A 21,141-nucleotide genomic window follows, 5' to 3' on the forward strand; every position below is an offset into this window, starting at 1 on the left:
GATCACACGTATTAACTGTAAATTTTGATGAGTGCTATTGACAGTTTAATAATATCAACACAATATTTCAACTACTCAATAACAGTCAATAGTACACAATACCTAAACAAAAACTAGTGTTGTTCCGATACTAATATTTTGGTACCGGTACTTTTCGGTACTTTTCTAAATGAAGAGGACCACAAAAAATTGCATTATTGGCTTTATTTTAACAAACAATCTTACGGTACATTAAACATATGTTTCTTATTGCTAAGTTTGTCCTTAAATAAAATAGTGAACATACTAGACAACTTTTCTTTTAGTAGTAAATAAGCAAACAAAGGCTCCTAATTTAGTGTGCTGACATACAGTATGCAGTAACATATTGTGTCATTTATCATTCTATTATTTTGTCAACATTATTAAGGACAAGTGGTAGAAAATGAATTATTAATCTACTTGTTCATTTACTGTTAATATCTGCTTACTTTCTCTTTTAACATGTTATATCTACACTTATGTTCAAATGTATGTTCAAATCACTTATTCTATTGTTGTTTGATACTTAACATTAGTTTTGGATGATACCACAAATTTGGGAATCAATCTGATCGATACCAAGTCGTTACAGGATCATACATTGGTCATATTCAAAGTCCTCATGTGTCCAGGGACATATTTCCTGAGTTCATAAACATAATATACATGTTGTGATGGCAAAAAATATCGACGTAATCATAGTAGTATTGACTAGATATGCTCCTGTACTTGGTATCATTACTTTTCAGAGGCGATATAGTACCGAATATGATTCATTAGTATCACGGTACTATACTAATACCGGTATACCGTACAACCCTAATCAGGGTATTTTTGTACACGTTTGATTAACACATACATGCAAAGCAGCAGATTTAGTCTTAATTCAAACCCAATATTACAATACAGTTGTGCCTCAATTTCCGTATGAATCAGTGTTTGACGAAAATTTTTACCCTCATTTTCGTATGCCACCTGGATTGTAGTACGGCCAAGCATTTTGCGTAACAAACTCGTGAGTTTTCTTGCTTATCTTTCCGCTGAATCGAGTGTCAAAACAAACACTTCCACGCTTTAGAGTCTGTGTGGTTTTTTTAGGGGACCAGTGATATTTTTTTTTCTTTTGTGACCTATAAATGTTGCTGCAATGTTGGATACTCGTGTTCAACAATGCCAAAGCGTCAAATCACAAAGTCCATGCATTTAGGCCTGAGCTTGAATACAGTTTTGGATGTCTCTCTTTGCAAATTTTGCCGTCATGATACGTTGTGACGTCACACTAAATAAAGCTATCAGCCATAAGCTATACTTGAGGCCCTTTAGGGTAACACACAAAAAGTAAGACATAGTACTGTTTTCAACTTATCTTGGCATGGGCATAGACATACAAAACCCAAAACCAGTGAAGTTGGCACGTTGTGTAATTCGTAAATAAAAACAGAAAACAACTTGGAAATACTTTTCAACTTATATTCAATTGGCATTTTTACCACTGTGTTACATGGTCTTTCCTTTCAACAACACTCAGTAAATGTTTGGGAACTGAGGAGACCAATTTTTGAAGCTTTTCAGGTGAAATTATTTCCCATTCTTGCTTGATGTACAGCTTAAGTTGTTCAACAGTCCGGGGGTCTCCGCTGTGGTATTTTATGCTTCATATTGCACCACACATTTTCAATGTGAGACTAAAGGCAGGCCAGTCTAGTACCCGCAGTCTTTTACTATAAAGCCACACTGTTATAACACGTGACTTGGTATTGTCTTGCTGAAATAAGCAGGGGCGTCCATGATAACGTTGCTTGGATGGCAACATATGTTGCTCCAAAACCTGTATGTACCTTTCAGCATTAATGGTGCCTTCACAGATGTGTAAGTTACCCATGTCTTGGGCACTAATACACCCCCATACCATCACAGATGCTGGCTTTTCAACTTTGCACCTATAACAATCCGGATGGTTGTAACAGCGAATAATGTAGGAATTTGCCTCTGGATTTCATTATTAATTATATAAATTGTTTTAAGTAGAATGTCGATTTTACAGTAAAAACTCTACATTTACAAAAAATGTTTACAACATTTTACGAAAAATGGAAAAATGGTACCACTGTTTCTTTTTTTGGGGGGGGGGGGGGGGGGGGGGGGTTACGGAAAAAGCTGGAAGTTGCCAGAATTTTTGTGTTAAATGTTGTTTTTACAACATTATATTGTGAATGGAAAAACAGTACAAGGCCTTTTTTTATTCTGGCACTTTAGCTGCCAGTTTTTCTACCGTAAAAACAAATGTACCGTCTTTCCATTTACAGTAATACACAGTTAAAAACACCAACCGTACATTTTACAGTCAAAAACTAACAGCTCAGTCAACAGAATTTTAATGCGAAAAAATTGTAGTTTTTTTTTCAATTTAAAGTAATATGCTGTAAAGAACCACGTAAAATGTATTGTCATATTTATTAATTTGATGGGTAGTTTGCTGTAAGGTTAAGTATTTTAATTAATTTTTATTTAGACAAAAACATGTTTGGAAAGTATGATAATATACTGTAATATTTGTTGCAATATTGGATACTATTAAAGTTTAAAATGTATGCAATTTCAAGCAGTACATATATTTTTTCTGTCCATATGAAAACAATCAATTACGTTTAGTGAGAAAATATTAAGTACTTTATTGTCACATCATTTCCAGGTGTTTGCGGGCCTGATAAAATGATGTCGCGGGCCAGAACAGGCCCCCGGCCTTGAGTTTGATACTTGTGTATTAACTGGAATTACATTATTTCTTATGAGGATGATGTATTCGGGTTTTCGAACATTTTTAACAAAAAACAGTGTAGATAGCTTTTAGCTTTCTTACCAGATGCCAGTACCTGCAGTCTGTGTATAGTTTCCAGAGGCCAGCGACACAGTGTGAAGGTTTCACAGCATTTAGTAGAGCATCGGTTTCAGCCCAGTCATTAACTATGTACACAGCACGTGGTGCTCTGATCTCCAAAATACTATCCTTCAATGTTAAGTCGTTGTGTTCACAGCTTGTACTTCTCAGTGGGCATCAAGCAGCACAGATGTTTTCTTGCTGGCCCGTGGAAGGAATTGATTTGAACCTTTCGGACACTCATTTTCAGACTGTTGTGAGAGTAAACACACAGGTGGCTGGAATGGACCAGAGGATGTGCTGATGATAGTACTGAAGAAGATCCGGGGCTTAACCCAGATGAGTGAAGTATTTTTTAACATTTGCAATAAAAGTGTTCCCTTTTTTTTCTTACAAATGATGAGCATCTCAACTTTTAAATTCTGACCACCTTAAAGCAAAAAAGTTTGGGAATAGATGATAAATAAAGCCTCAAATGGTGTTACGTGTTTCTGCATTTTTCATCTCCCTCATGCCTTGGAAATGTCATAATAAACCCTATTATTTGATATTACCACCATCATCATTTCTGTAGAGCACAGGTGTCCAACTCAAGGCCCGGGGGCCAAATCTGGCCCGCCACATTATTTTATGTGGCCCATGAAAGCCTGGAAATAATATGCGTTAATTAAATGCTTAATATTTTCTTACTAAATATATTTATTTCCCTTTTCGACATTAAAAATCATGTACTGGATGCAATTGCAAATCTTTTAAAGTTCAATATTATCAAAATCAAATTATATTATCATGCATTCCAAAAATATTTTTTGTTAAAATAAAGATAATATTTAAATATCTGCTTGACTTATGATTTCAAAACAAATAATCAATCCAATTGTAGACTGTAAAATTGACTGAGTTTTTTTACTGTAAAATCAACTTTGGTACTGTTTAGTTCAGGGGTCCCCAAACTACGGCCCGCGGGCCGAATTCGGCCCGCCAGCGTCCAAAATCAGGCCCGCGGGAAGTCCCAAGTATTAAAAAAAAAAAAAAAAAAAAAGTTTTATTATTTTTTTATTATTATTTATTCTTATTTACTTTGTACCGCTTGCTACTCACGGTGTCTCCTAGCCGCTCAGGCAAATCAATTCTGTACACTGCTGCTGGAATTGTAATTTTCCTGAGGGAACTCTCCTGAAGGAATCAATAAAGTACTATCCATCCATCCATCCATCCATCCATCCATCCATCCATCCATCTATCTATCTATCTATCTATCTATCTATCTATCTATCTATCTATCTATCTATCTATCTATCTATCTATCTATCTATCTATCTATCTATCTATCTATCTATCTATCTATCTATCTATCTATCTATCTATCTATCTATCTATAACAGGGGTGTCAAACATATGGTCCGAGGGCCGGATCACGCCTGCCAACAGGTTTTATCCGGCCCACAGGATGAGTTTGCCAAGTACAAAAATTTACCAGAAATTTTTTGAATGAAAGAAACAGCTGTTCTAAATGTGTCCACTGGATGTCGCAATTGCAATTATTAGTATCTTTGTAGATGATGCTACATATGTACAAAATAAACCACATGATGTTAGTACATCAGTCGGGTAAAATTATCAAACTACATAAATAACATGCTGTAATTTGATTTTGATATATATTTTTTTATCTTGATGGATTGAAAATTAACACCAATGAACATTATCACATAATTTATTCAGAAAATATAAATAACGACAAATAAAGTATATATACTATTAACCGCAACAGGTAATTATAAAAAACAAACAAACAACAACATTATGATTTGTACAATTTCAGAATGTGCTTGTTCTATTTTTAAACAAAGAAAACAATCTGAAGTTTTCTTTATTTTTAAGTTATCGTGCCGTGATTTTACCAGTCTGGGCCACTTGGGAGTAGATTTTTCTCCATGTGGCCCCCCATCTAAAATTAGTTTGACACCCCTGCTCTATAAAGTCAATCAGTATACGTGTGGATTAACTTGTGACAATACTGAAACGATTATCATAATTCACTTTCACCATTTGAGAGAGAGAGAATTGAAGTGAATTATATTTATATAGCGCTTTTCTCTCGTGACTCAAAGCGCTTTTACATAGTGAAACCCAACATCTCAGTTACATTTTTAAACCAGTGTGGGTGGCACTGGGAGCAGGTGGGTAAAGTGTCTTGCCCAAGGACACAACGGCAGTGACTAGGATGGCAGAAGCGGGGATCGAACCTGGAACCCTCAAGTTGCTGGCAGAGCCACTTTATCAACCGAGCTATACCATCCATCCATCCATTTTCTACCGCTTATTCCCTTCGGGGTCGCGGGGGGCGCTGCAGCCTATCTCAGCTACAATCGGGCGGAAGGCGGAGTAAACCCCAGACCGTCCCGAGCTATACCGAGAGAGAGAGAGAGAGCGAGCGAGAGACAGTGAGGGAGAGAGAAAATGAGAGAGAGAGCGATACAGATAGAGATTGAGAGAGAGATAGCGATAGAGAGACAGTGAGGGGGAGAGAGATAGAGAGACAGTGAGGGAGACAGCGGGAGAGAGAGATAGATAGAGGGAGAGCCAGAGATACAGAGATAGATAGATAGATAGATAGATGGATAGATATTTAGATAGATAGACAGTGAGGCAGAGTGACAGAGATAGATAGAGAGAGACAGTGAGGGAGAGGGAGCGAGAGATAGATATCCAATGGAATACAACCACCATAAAGACTATTCCTGCACTATTTGTACTATACGGACATCTGTACATAGATCTACCCACAAACAGAGCATATACGTTCAAATACACTTGGAAAACTGCTGCTATTTTTAAGCCATCTTTACTTGAATGTATACATATATGCATCTTTATTTAAACGTTTTGCACAACTCTATAGTTTATCTTATTTTATTACTATAATGTTATATTTTAATTAGTCTTAACATTTTTAAAGTTGCAATGTGACACAGCTCTGTTCACACAGCTCTTTAGTATAGTAGACCTATATTTTAATTGTACATAGTTTTAATTTCAATTTCAATAGGTGCTTAAGTTTGATACATTTTAATTGTTTTGATCCTTACTTGAATGTATACATATGCATCTTTATTTAAATGTTTTGCACAACTCTATAGTTTACCTTATTTTATTACTTTTTATTATTATAATCTTATATTTTAAATTAGTCTTAACATTTTTTAAAGCTGTAATGTGACACAGCTCTGTTCACACACATCTTTAGTATAATAGACCTATATTTTAATTGCACATACTTTTAATTTCAATAGGTGCTTAAGTTTGATACATTTTAATTGTTTTGATTGATTGTTTTAATGCTGGCTTTGGCAATGTAAACGTTTGTTTCCCATGTCAATAAAGCCCCTTTGAATTGAATTGAATTGAATTGATAGAGAGAGAGAGACAGTGAGGGATAGAGGGAGATAGAGAGGGAGAGATAGAGAGATGGATAGAGAGATATATATAGAGAGAGAGACAGTGAGGGAGAGAGGGAAAGGGAGAGAGAGCTAGAGAGAGAGAGAGAGATAGATAGAGAGAGAGAGAGCTAGAGAGAGAGAGAGAGATAGATAGAGAGAGAGAGAGCGAGAGATAAAGAGATAGATCGAGAGAAAGAGAGAGACAGTGAGGGAGAGATAGATAGACAGAGAGAGACAGTGAGGGAGAGAGAGAGTGCGGGAGAGAGTTAGGGAGAGAGAGAGAAAGAGAGCGATATAGAGATAGAAAGAGAGAGAGAGACAGTGAGGGAGAGAGCGAGAGATATAGAGATAGATAGAGAGACAGAGAGGGAGAGAGAGATAGAGACAGATAGAAAGAGAGAGAGACAGTGAGGAAGAGAGAGAGAGACAGGGAGAGAGAGATTGAGATAGATAGATAGAGACAGTGAGGGAGAGATGGAGAGAGAGAAACAGAGAGAGAGAGAGAGAGAGAGTGAGGGAGAGAGAGAGAGCAAGCGAGGGAGTTAGACATATAGAGACAGTGGGAGAGAGATAGAGACATTGAGGAAGAGAGAGATAGAGATAGATGAAGAGAAACAGAGAGGGAGAGAGAGATAGAGATAGATAGATAGAGAGAGACAGTAAGGGAGAGAGAGAGAGAAATTAAGAGAGAGACACTGAGGGGAGAGAGAGAGAGAGAGAGAGAGAGAGAGAGAGAGAGAGAGAGAGAGAGAGAGAGAGAGAGAGAGAGAGAGAGAGAGAGAGAGGCGGTCCAGTCCCAGTGCAGTGCAGTGCTGTGGTGTGTCGGCCGCAGGGAGTAGATGAGTGTATGTGCAGGACCAGTTATAGAGCTAGAGGGTGTGCAGGACCAGTCATAGAGAGAGAGAGAGAGAGTGTGCAGGACCAGGCACGACATAGCTCAACCTTCCGTGGAACAAATGAGAAGGAAAACTACTCTTTCGTTTGGACTAAATGACGGCAGACGGACGCCATTGAAGTGAGAGAGGGTCGCTAATCGAAACCGCGCGGCGTCGAGGAGGACCATCGGGGACCTCCTCTACCAACACAACAACAACGCCGTCGTATGGTCGCTGGTTGAGTCCGCCGCTCAGGTTAGTCACCCTCCATTAGCGCCCTGTGACTTGGCGGTGGTCTCTCCCGTCTGTTACGTAGCCATTCTCTGGAGGAGAAACCCACATAGCACGCGTCGACCCTTTTTTTCCCAGGCTATGTAAACAAACGTTTGGCGGAACAATGAAAGGGAAGAAAGCGTCCTGGTCGTGACGTGTGACGTGTGGCCGCGGCGTCATTAGTTAGTTGGTCATTAGTTAGTTAGTCGGCTAAAGTTGATCATTTAACGCATCGCCAGCACGTGCTACATGGCTAGGCTAGGCTAGTGATGCTAACCGACTAAGCTAGCTGTCAGGGCTGCTAGGTGCTAACTAACTAACATTCATTGTTGACTTCTTTACATAAAACGTCTGTTTGCTGGGAAATCACAGAGCGCCGCACCACCCAGCCATGATTCACTGTGTGTTTTTAAATAAATGTCCACTGCTTTTCCGACGTGACAGTGGGATATTGTTGTTTGGCTAACTTCGCTAGCAGGCTTAGCATTGCACAAAGCGCCCTGTTTGGGATTTGTAAACATTGCTTTGGGGGAAAGTTTAGTTTGTGTAATCTGTCCTGTGTACTAGAGATAGCAGCTTGGTAGTAGTTTGACGTAATCCTGGACTGCTTCACAAATCAGTGGTTTACAACGTTATCTAAGGTTTTGGCTGCATTATTAGACAGGTCGTGTTTCAGTATCTTGTATTATGTCATTGTGTTTATTTGATCCTGTGCCTGTTGGGCTAAGGGGAAACACAATGTCTGTACACTAGACTTACTGTGCTGGTTATTAGGAGATTTTGTGTGCTTTCTTCATCACTGCAGAATATAGAAATATATTGCTATAAGCGTTGTCCCGATACCAATATTTTGGTACCGGTACCAAAATAATAATTTTGATACTTTTCGGTACTTTTCTGTATAAAGGGGACCACAAAAAATTGCAATATTGGCTTTATTTTAACAAAAAACCTTACGGTACATTAAAGATATTTTTCTTATTGCAAGTTTGTCCTTAAAAAAATAGTGAACATACAAGAAAATGTGTCTTTTACTAGTAAGTAAACAAACAAAGGCTCCTAATTTAGTCTGCTGACATATGCAATAACATATTGTGTCATTTATCATTCTATTATTTTGTCAAAAATGATAAAAGACAAGTGGTAGAAAATGAATTATCAATCTACTTGTTCATTTACTGTTAATATCTGCTTACTTTTTCTTTTAACAAGATCTATCTACACTCCTGTTAAAATGTAATAATCACTTATTCTTCTGTTGTTTGATACTTTACATTAGTTTTGAATGATACCACAAATTTGGGTATCAATCCGATCGATACCAAGTAGTTACAGGATCATACATTGGTCATATTCAAAGTCCTCATGTGTCCAGGGACATATTTCCTGAGGTTTATAAACATAATATAAATTTTTTTTAAACGAAAGATGTTGTGATGCCAAAAAATATCGACATAATCATAGTAGTATCGACTAGATACGCTACTGTACTTGGTATAATTACAGTGGATGTTAGGTGTAGATCCACCTTTGTTTACTTTTTTTTTTTTTTTAAATTGGTTTGGGAAAGTTTAGTGTGTGTAATCTGTCCTATGTACTAGAGATAGCGTGTTGATTGTATCTTGATAGATAGATAGATAGTACTTTATTGGTTCCTTCAGGAGAGTTCCCTCAAGAAAAATACAGGATCATACATTGGTCATATTCTAAGTCCTCATGTGTCCAGGGACATATTTCCTGAGTTTATAAACATACGAAAGAAGATGTGATGCCAAAACATACGAAAGAAGATGTGATGCCAAAACATATCGACGTAATGATAGTAGTATCGACTAGATACGCTACTGTACTTGGTATCATTACTTTCCAGAGGCGGTATAGTACAGAATATGATTCATTAGTATCGCATTACTATACTAATACCGGTATACCGTACAACCCTAATCTGGATATTTTTGTACAGGTTTGATTAACACATACATGCAAAGCAGCAGATTTAGTCTTCATTCAAATCCAATACAGTTGTGCCTCAATTTCCGTATGAATCAGTGTTTGACGAAAGTTTTCACCCAAATTTGCCTCATTTTCGTATGCCGCCTGGTTTATAGTACGGCCAAACATTTTGTGTAGCAAACTCGTGAGTTTTATCGCTTATCTTTCCGCTGTATAAATGTAATGTAAAAAATATATATTAAATGTAATGTAATGTAATAATCACTTATTCTTCTATCGTTTGATACTTTACATTAGTATTGGATGATACCACGAATTTGGGTATGAATCCAATACCAAGTCGTTACAGGATCATACATTGGTCATATTCAAAGTCCTCATGTGTCCAGGGACATATTTCCTGTGTTTATAAACATAATATACATTTTTTTCAAAACGAAAGAAGATGTTGTGATGCCAAAACAAATCGACGTAATCATAATAGTATCGACTAGATACGCTACTGTACTTGGTATAATTACAGTGGATGTTAGGTGTAGATCCACTAATGGCATTTCTTTACATTTTTTTTTCAATTTCAATTGGTTTGGGGAAAGTTTAGTGTGTGTAATCTGTCCTATGTACTAGAGATAGCGTGTTGATTGTAGCTTGATAGTAGTTTGACGTAATCCTAGACTGCTTCAAATCAGTGGTTTACAACGTTATCTAAGGTTTTGGCTGCATTATTAGACTGGTCATGTTTCAGTATCTTGTATTATGTCATTGTGTTTATTTGATCATGTGCCTGTTGGGCTAAGGGGAAACACATCTTACTGCTCTTGTGATTTCAGTGCTATCACAATGTCTGTACACTAGACTTACTGTGCTGGTTATTAGGAGACTTTGTGTGCTTTCTTCATCACTGCAGAATATAGAAATATATTGCTACTAGTGTTGTCCTGATACCAATATTTTGGTAACGGTACCAAAATTATTTCGATACTTGTCTGTACTTTTCTAAATAAAGGGGAACACAAATAATTGCAATATTGGCTTTATTTTAACAAAAAATCTTACGGTACATTAAACATGTTTGTTATTGCAAGTTTGTCCTTAAATAAATTAGTGAACATACAAGACAACTTGTCTTTTAGTAGTAAGTAAGTAAACAAATGCTCCTAATTAGTCTGCTGACGTATGCAATAACATATTGTCATTTATCATTCTATTATTTTGTCAAAAAATATTAAGACAAGGGGTAGAAAATAAAATAATTAATTTACTGTTAATATCTGCTTACTTTCTCTTTTAACATGTTCTATCTACACTTCTGTTAAAATGTAATAATCACTTATTCTTCTGTTGTTTGATACTTTACATTAGTTTTGGATGATACCCCAAATTTGGGTATCAATCTGATACCAAGTCGTTACAAGATCATACTTTGGTCATATTCAAAGTCCTCATGTGTCCAGGGACATATTTCCTGAGTTTATAAACATAAAAAGAATTTTTTTTAAACGAAAGAAAATGTTGTGAGGCCAAAAAATATAGACGTAATCATAGTAGTATCGACTAGATATGCTACTGTACTTGGTATCATTACAGTGGATGTTAGGTGTAGATCAGGGGTCCCCAAACTTTTTGACTCGGGGGGCCGCATTGGGTTAAAACAATTTGGCCGGGGGCCGGGCTGTGTATATATGTATATATATGTATATATATATATATATATATATATATATATATATATATATATATATATATATATATATATATATATATATATATATATATATATATATAAGAGATACATAGCGCACTTTCCGCGCGCGATGATGTCATGTTATCGATGAGAAAATGCATTTTTAGACAATATGATTTGCCTGAGCGGCTAGGAGACACCGTGAGTAGCAAGCGGTACAAAGTGGATAAGAAAAGACAGATTTATTTAATTATTTTATTTTATTTTATTTTTTTATACTTGGGACTTCCCGCGGGCCTGATTTTGGATGCTGGCGGGCCGGATCTTTACTAATACCGGTATACGGTACAACCCTAATTGCTGCACAATCCCCTTTTAAAGCTGCTCCCATGTTTGTATATCACCGATAGGGCTGTACAATTAAAAATAAATAAATAATAATAATAATTGCGATTTTTCTGCCAGGTGTTTACATTGTTATTATTGTAGTTATCAGCTTATCGGTTCTTGTTACGGTCACTTTGTACTTGTATTGTATGTATCTGTCTATGTATGCTAAATTGTATGTATTTTTGTGCCAGATTAAAGTGAGTTAAAGATTATTGATACTATATTGCAATAACATCAGTAAATTAATGATTAGATCATTTTGACAAGAAAGCTGGGTATTTGATTTATAAATAAGGGGTGGGGGTAGAAGTAGGAATCTTTGGGCACCTCACGATTCGATTACGATTCAGGAGCTACGATTCGATTAAAAATCAATTATTGATGCACTTTTACATTTGCTTTCGTTTCACTTAAGCATTTATCACTTGCAACTTAAAAAAAATCATTTGGAATAAGAAACAAATTAATTCCCACATTTATTAAATTATTGAACATGTGTGCAAAACTGGACCATAAGTGCCTAACAGTAAAGGAGCTGGTCGGATCTCTCGGTGAGGTGGCTCGCTGCAGTCAGACACATTAGAACTGTCTGCATTACTTTATTTGCAATAAATAAATCAATTATTGACATTTAGTAATCGATTCTATAATCGTCCATGTCCGAATTGCGATGCATCTAAAAAACGATTATTTCCCCCACCTTTAGGTTTTTTTACCCCAGTAATGCAAGTTTCACTTCCACAACCAGCTCAGTGGCCTTGTGGTTAGAGTTTCCGCCCTGAGACTGGGAGGTTGTGAGTTCAAACCCCGGCCGAGTCATAGCAAAGACTTTAAAAATGGGACCCATTGCCTCCCTGCTTGGCACTCAGCATCAAGGGTTGGAATTGGGGCTTAAAATCACCAAATGATTCCCGAGCGCGGCGCACGCTGCTGCTCACTGCTCCCCTCACCTGCCAGGGGGTGAACATGGGGATGGGTCGAATGCAGAGGACACATTTCACCACACCCAGTGTGTGTGTGACAATCGTTGGGACTTTTCTTTTCTTCCCACTCCTTTATGGATATGTAAAACCTAACCTTTATGTATTGTTTTATTTTTTTTGCGTTTTCATTGTGAATTATGTGTTTATATTTCTGTACTCTACTGTAATGGTTTTAAGAATATTTCCTTTTTTAAATTATTGTTTCTGGTGCTTTGTTTTTGACATGTTCAAAATAAGCTACTACGACTACTACAACTGTTGCAATTTTTAGATTTTATGCATTTAAATGCATAAATCTTCAGAAGTGATAAGTTAAGGAAATTGTTACTTTTAGATTGCCAACAATTGTCTCATGTTGACACACATTAGAACAGGGCTATCCGTCCATCCATCCATTTTTTACCGCTTGTCCCTCTCGGGGTCGCGGGGTGGCCTATCCCAGCTGCACTTGGGTAGAAGGCAGGGTACACCCTGGACAAGTTGCCACCTCAACGCAGGACCAATTTTATATAACTTTATATATATATATATATACCTGTGTGTATATATATATATATATATATATATATATATATATATATATATATATATATATATATATATATATATATATATATATATATATATATATATATATATATATGCGTTTTTTCAATTTATAAAAAAAATGCTAAAATCAACCGATATAGTCTTATATATTCAAAGACACAATATGAGGCCACCTTTGTGTTATTGGTGACAAAGTATTAGAGGTTGGAATGTTTAGACACCTCACGTTTCGATTACGATTAAGAGGCTATGATTTGATAATAAATCAATTATTTATACATGTATAATTATTATATTGTATCTGATTATTATATTGTATATTGTTTATATGATTATTATACTGTATATTGTTAATATATATTATTATTATATATTATAAATGTATTGCATTTAATTATTAATAGGCTCCTCTGGCTACTGACGTATGTACTATGTAGTATTGCATTATTTCCGTTTTTTTGATGAAGTGCACACAACATATGTGTGTGTATATATATATATATATATATATATATATATATATATATATATATATATATATATATATATATATATATATATATATATATATATATATATATATATATGTATGTATGTATGTATGTATGTGTGTGTGTGTATATGTATGTATATATGTATTTGTGTATATATATGTTTATATGTGTATATATATATGTACCGTATTTTTCGGACTATAAGTCGCAGTTTTTTTCATAGTTTGGTCGGGGGTGCGACTTATACTCAGGAGCGACTTATGTGTGAAATTATTAACACATTACCGTAAAATGTCAAATAATATTATTTAGCTCATTCACGTAAGAGACTAGACATATAAGATTTCATGGGATTTAGCGATTAGGAGTGACAGATTGTTTGGTAAACGTATAGCATGTTCTATATGTTATAGTTATTTGAATGACTCTTACCATAATATGTTACGTTAACATACCAGGCACGTTCTCAGTTGGTTATTTATGCCTCATATAATGTACATTTATTCAGCCTGTTGTTCACTATTCTTTATTTATTTTAAATTGCCTTTCAAATGTCTATTCTTGGTGTTGGGTTTTATCAAATACATTTTCCCCAAAAATGCGACTTATACTCCAGTGCGACTTATATATGTTTTTTTCCTTCTTTATTATGCATTTTCGGCCGATGCGACTTATACTCCGAAAAATACGGTATATATAAGAAATAAATAAATTGTACTAGCCTGCAAACTGAAAAAATAAATAAACGTCTATACTTGGCGAGCAGGCATCTTTTTATTTAATCTTTGTGCCTTCTAACACCACATAATATTCAGATGCTTTAGCCGCTGTTGCCATAAACTTGCGACTCAAAGACGTGTGTCGTCTATTCATTCACCGGCAGCTGGACTGTATTGTTATTTTTTACCGTTGTATATTTGGGGCCGACAAAACACGAGGTGTGAGCCGCGAATGGCCCCCGGGCCGTACTTTGAACACCACTGCATTAGAACAATATGCAGTAACTTTAGGGGTGTAACGGTGCACAAAAATTTTGGTTCGGTACGTACCTCGGTTTAGAGGTCACGGTTCGGTTAATTTTCGGTACAGTAAGAAAACAACAACATATAAATTTTTTGGTTATTTATTTACCAAATTTGTAAACAATGGCTTTATCCTTTTAACATTGGGAACACTATAATAATTCTGCCCACCTTAATCAACATTAAACTGTCTCAAGTTGTTGCTCAGATTAAATACAATGACAAAACTTTTCTTCTACATATAAAAAGTGCAACATTAAACAGTTTCAAGTCAACTCATCATGCTTAATTTATTGCAGCATTTGGGAAGCCTGTAGTTGATTTTTATTATGTAAATGTTATATTTTTATCAACATGTGATAGCAGGTACCCTGCCATTCAAAACTAAGCTGATACATTACTAATGATTAATGTAACTATAGCTGAAAAAATGGTACAATAGCTATAGGAGAGACTATTCATCCCTGAACACCATGGCGTTCATGTAGGCTTTATGATGCAGTTACATTATTATATCAACTATCAAAGACAGAAACTCTTCATTTAACATAATGTCCTTTTTTGCTGCTTCAACACAGCTCAATCAACACAGAAAAAGGTAAAGTGAAATAACAGACAGACAGGGCTTTGCTGTCCGTAACACGCACACACACACACGGTTCAATACACATACACGTACCGTTACACCCCTAAGTAACATACTTTCAAAATGATTTTGGTTTATGTGGACAGCACCTTGTTCTGGACTACTGAAAAGCTACTTTGTGGAGACAAACCCTTTTAGCAGCATTTTGCTAAACCGAATAATTAATTAATAAAAACTGTGTAGTGACCTGATGTCATGGCATGCTGCCGTATTGGATGTTTGCTTACATTGTCCTTGGCCCGTTTCGAACTAAATTGACAGACCTCATACTGCTCTCACTGGAAAAGCATTTTATTTTTTGTAGATATTGTACAGTGGTGTTTGTTAGTAGCGCATTGACGGCATTGGCTGCAGGGCACACAAACTTCCTGTTTCCTGTAACCTCTTTTGATTGGACGGCAGGCCAAGGATGCACGGTTCGACAATTCTAATAGGCAAATATGTCTATCAATCAAATGCTGGAGACCAAGGGGATAAAAAGTACATATAAATATATGTAATCTATAAAACAGAAATCCTCAGCCTATCACGATTAGGTTATTGCAGTACTTACCGTATTTTTCGGACTATAAGTCGCAGTTTTTTTCATAGTTTGGCCGGGGGTGCGACTTATACTCAGAAGCGACTTATGTGTAAAATTATTAATACATTACTGTAAAATATCAAATAATATTATTTAGCTCATTCACGTAAGAGACTAGACGTATAAGATTTCATGGGATTTAGCGATTAGGAGTGACAGATTGTTTGGTAAACGTATAGCATGTTCTATATGTTATAGTTATTTGAATGACTCTTACCATAATATGTTACGTTAACATACCAGGCACGTTCTCAGTTGGTTATTTATGCGTCGTATAACGTACACTTATTCAGCCTGTTGTTCACTATTCTTTATTTCTTTTAGATTGCCTTTCAAATGTCTATTCTCGGTGTTGGGTTTTATCAAATAAATTTCCCCCAAAAATACGACTTATACTCCAGTGCGACTTATATATGTTTTTTTCCTTCTTTATTATGCGTTTCCGGCCGGTGCAACTTATACTCCGGAGCGACTTATACTCCGAAAAATACGGTAAAACCTCAATGTCAATTTGAGCCCCCGTCTCCTGCTCTATATGAACAATTAAGATCATGAGAACACCACCAACCGCTAGTAGATGTTATGAATCGTGGTTAACAGAGCATGTTTAACAAATAAATGTCTATATTTGTCACTATTACAAGTTGAACTTGTAGAAAAATGCAGTGCTAAAATGACTGGCATTCAAGCTGTCAATCACAGCTGGCTTGCATGACTAATGCACATGTCTGTTGCATTTTCCAGAACAGAAGGATTTTAAAAAGTGATAAGATTTTTTTCAACCACTGTTTTTGTAACATAACGTTATGTTTTTGCTGTGTGCATGTGTATTAGTAGGGCAAAGCTTAATTGGTCAGACAAGGCCGCTGCCTATTCCTGACATACACTAACTTTAAAGGCCTACTGAAATGAATTTTTTTTATTTAAACGGGGATAGCAGATCTATTCTATGTGTCATACTTGATCATTTCGCGATATTGCCATATTTTTGCTGAAAGGATTTAGTATAGAACAACGACGATAAAGATTGCAACTTTTGGTATCTGATAAAAAAAAGGCTTGCACCTACCGGAAGTAGCGTGACGTAGTCAGTTGAACATATACGCAAAGTTCCCTATTGTTTACAATGATGGCCGCATGAAGTGAGAGAGATTCGGACCGAGAAAGCGACAATTTCCCCATTAATTTGAGCGAGGATGAAAGATTTGTGGATGAGTAAAGTGCAAGTGAAGGACTAGTGGGGAGTTGAAGCTATTCAGATAGGGAAGATGCTGTGAGAGCCGGGGGTGACCTGATATTCAGCTGGGAATGACTACAACAGTAAATAAACACAAGACATATATATACTCTATTAGCCACAACACAACCAGGCTTATATTTAATATGCCACAAATTAATCCTGCATAATAACACCTGCGTGTTTGTTATGCTAGCTCCTAGCTCCTCTGCTAGCTCCTAGCTCCATAGAACACGCCAATACAATTCAAACACCTGATCAACACACACAATCACTCAGCCCAAAAGACCGTTCACCTAACCCAAGGTTCATAAAGCTTATATATTTTTAAAAAGTTACGTACGTGACGCGCACGTACGGTACGGTACGTGTTATGCTAGCTCCTAGCTCCTCTGCTAGCTCCTAGCTCCATAGAACACGCCAATACAATTCAAACACATGATCAACACACACAATCACTCAGCCCAAAAGACCGTTCACCTAACCCAAGGTTCATAAAGCTTATATATTTTAAAAAAGTTACGTACATACGCAAAAAAAAGCCAAAGCTGCATACTCACAGTAGCACGTCTGCGTCTTTGTCATCCAAATCAAAGTAATCCTGGTAAGAGTCTGTGTTGTCCCAGTTCTCTACAGGCGTCTGTGTATCCAAATCAAAAGTCCTCCTGGTTAGAGTCTCTGTTATCCGAGTTCTTCCATCTTGACTGCATCTTTCGGGAATGTAAACAAAGAAGCGCCGGCTGTGTACTGTTGTGGCTGACTACGTTCGAAAAATACATCCATTTCGCACCGACAACTTTCTTCTTTGCTTGCTCGGATTCCTTCTCCATAATGCAATGAACATGATTGAAACAGATTCACGAACACAGATGTCCAGAATACTGTGGAATTATGAAATGAAAACAGAGCTTTTTCGTATCGGCTTCAATGTGGAAGGCATACCCGTGTTCGCCGGGCTACGTCACGCGCATACGTCATCCTCAGAGGCGTTTCGAACCGGAAGTTTAGCGGCAAATTTAAAATGTCACTTTATAAGTTAACCCGGCCGTATTGGCATGTGTTATAATGTTAAGATTTCATCATTGATATATAAACTATCAGACTGCGTGGTCGGTAGTAGTGGGTTTCAGTAGGCCTTTAAATAAGCTCTGCGTCTTCCTTCTTCTATTCAGAAATGTTTATTGGTGTAAACGTCCTTACGGCAGTCCTTATGTGCTGCGCGTCCAATACATGATACCACACCACACCATAATTATAAGCGTCTGTTTGTACTTCAGTCTAACTAAAAATGCTAATGAAGGCTGAGCTCATGTTTATCTATTTAAAAATTGCTAATTACCGCAGAGATACCAGTTGAAGAGCAACTGAATGACAATGATTGTGATGATGCAAATGATTGTGTTTTAAAGCATTTGGAATTGTTGGGAGGGTTGAATAGAATTAGTGATAACATCAGGGATGCCTAATACTCTAGAGGTGAGCTCAGGTTCTTCACCATGAATTGATTAACGTGGACCCTGACTTAAACAAGTTGAAAAACGTATTCTGGTGTTACCATTTAGTGGTCAATTGTACGGAATATGTACTGTACTGTGCAATCTACTAATCAAAGTTTCAATCAATCAATTCAGTGTAACAATGTAGCAATTAGTAGTACTGTAAACTAGACATGCATGATATATACACTACCGTTCAAAAGTTTGGGGTCACCCAAACAATTTTGTGGAATAGCCTTCATTTCTAAGAACAAGAATAGACTGTCGAGTTTCAGATGAAAGTTCTCTTTTTCTGGCCATTTTCAGTGTTTAATTGACCCCACAAATGTGATGCTCCAGAAACTCAATCTGCTCAAAGGAAGGTCAGTTTTGTAGCTTCTGTAACGAGCTAAACTGTTTTCAGATGTGTGAACATGATTGCACAAGGGTTTTCTAATCATCAATTAGCCTTCTGAGCCAATGAGCAAACACATTGTACCATTAGAACACTGGAGTGATAGTTGCTGGAAATGGGCCTCTATACACCTATGTAGATATTGCACCAAAAACCAGACATTTGCAGCTAGAATAGTCATTTACCACATTAGCAATTTATAGAGTGTATTTCTTTAAAGTTAAGACTAGTTTAAAGTTATCTTCATTGAAAAGTACAGTGCTTTTCCTTAAAAAATAAGGACATATCAATGTGACCCATAAACTTTTGAACGGTAGTGTATATTTTTCAAACCGATACAAATAACCTACTGCTTCTTAAGACTGATAACTGATAACTTGAGTTAAAATCGACTCAATAATTTTTTAGCAAAAAAAAAACAACCAAATACTATTGTTACTATTGTTACTGTAAAATACTGGATAGTGGACACTGCAGGTGAAGTTGTAATGCGATACAAAATATGTCTTAGCCGCACGTGACACGTGTGGCATTAGCAACAGCCATATATAATTAGGGATGATGTTTGATAAGAAATTATCGAGTTCGAGCCTATTATCGAATCCTCTTATCAAACCGATTCCTTATCGATTGTCTTATCGAGTCCAAATAGGTTGTTGTATATAGAAAAAAAACACACAATATTTGGTTTAACAAAAGCTCACTTTTATTATATAAGAAAAAAAATGTAATCTAATAAATAAATAAATATTGACTGTTACCCCCCTAAAAAAATAAAATAAAATAAATAAATATTGACTGTTGTTACCCAAAGTATATTAAGTGGGATTTTTCAGAAAAACAAATATATACAGTAACACAAAAACAACATGTTTCTGTGATCACTATAGGTGTGTAAATAATAATATAGTGTTAAATAAAATCAGTCCCTTGGGCACAAAACTGAAAATAATACAGCTCTCCAAAAAGTGCAATTCTGCTGCTATTTGACATAACTGTTTGTTATGATGCTTTGACATTTTTGCACTTTATTTCTTTATTGAAAGAAAATTATATGAAGAGAAAAGTTGTTTGCAAATGTGGTTACAATGCTAAAAAATGAAAAGTTAAAGCTAAAAAAAGAAATACACTTTATTGAGTTAACATTATTTCTTTATAGGGGGAAATATGTTATGAGCTAGGGAATATAACAACTACACTACCCAGCATGCAACGGGAGTGACGAGCATGCGTGGTAGCCCCGAAAAGTGTTGTTGCATGTCGTCACCCGGCAGCTAAGAATGAGGTTATGAGCACGCTGTGAAAGTAAACGTCAAGAACTCAGCCAACACGCCTCGTCTGCATTATTTATAATTAGACAGACAACACATATACAATGTGATTTTGTTTTGTTTAGAAGGAAAGAAAAACAAAAGTTAAAAAAGGGAGATGTCATGTATGTCCTGCGGTTGCTTTAAGAACGTTGCGGCAGCTGCCGTAAAGGAGGTGCGTTGCTAGCCTGGTTGCTATGTTTCCGGTTGGTCGTAAAAGTGTTCGTCATGTGTTTGTACCCTGCTCAAATCTCTCAGTAAAGTTATTCATTGGATTATTCCTTTTGTTTTGAACTTTATTACACCTTGGAGCGCTTTTTGTGTTCCATTTTTTTCCTGCTTTCGCTATCTGCGCCTAATGACTGAGCTACGTGACGTCATTTCTTGTGATGTCACACGGAGCATTTCTGGTCGGGACGGGATTCGTTCCGAGGGATTCGAATAAAGAACCAACTCTTTTTCTTTACTATAGTGGTCTCGATTACGGGTACCGGTTCTCAAAAAGGGATTCGAGTCCGAGGACTCGGTTCTTTTCTTATCGAACAACCGGGAAAACCGGTTTCGAGTATCACCCCTATATATAATGTATACATCCAAATGAGGGCAGTCATTTTTAATGCGTAAACGCAAATTCTGTTTAACTGCACCGTTTTTTTTCTCAAACAGGTGATTACCACTAGAGTCTCCTGCACTTAGGAGAAAAGAATATATGTGTAATGTTGAAACAGACCCCCTTACTAGCTGAATTTTTATATGAATATTGAGACAATTCAGTACCGGTACATGTAGAATGACACGATTCCGAAACGATACATTTAAAATGTAACGATTTGTTTTTTTTTGGTAGGATTTGATCTATTTGATGCAATCTGTACAGTTTCTTGTTCAAAGTAGACTTTCATTTTACGTG

At 36.3% G+C, this 21,141-nt stretch overlaps 1 protein-coding gene across 1 annotated transcript in view; it reads left to right on the plus strand.

The window, feature by feature from the left end:
- Positions 1-7,098: 7,098 nt before the first annotated feature.
- LOC133652752 (nuclear receptor corepressor 2-like) overlaps positions 7,099-21,141 on the plus strand; it is a 152,745-nt gene continuing 138,702 nt past the window's right edge. The window contains exon 1 of the mRNA XM_062051803.1: positions 7,099-7,472. The gene's annotated coding sequence lies outside the window, so the exon portion shown is untranslated. The remainder of the gene's footprint in view (positions 7,473-21,141) is intronic.

Source organism: Entelurus aequoreus, linkage group LG06 (genome assembly GCF_033978785.1).
Source record: "Entelurus aequoreus isolate RoL-2023_Sb linkage group LG06, RoL_Eaeq_v1.1, whole genome shotgun sequence".
Taxonomy (NCBI): Eukaryota; Metazoa; Chordata; class Actinopteri; order Syngnathiformes; family Syngnathidae; genus Entelurus; species Entelurus aequoreus.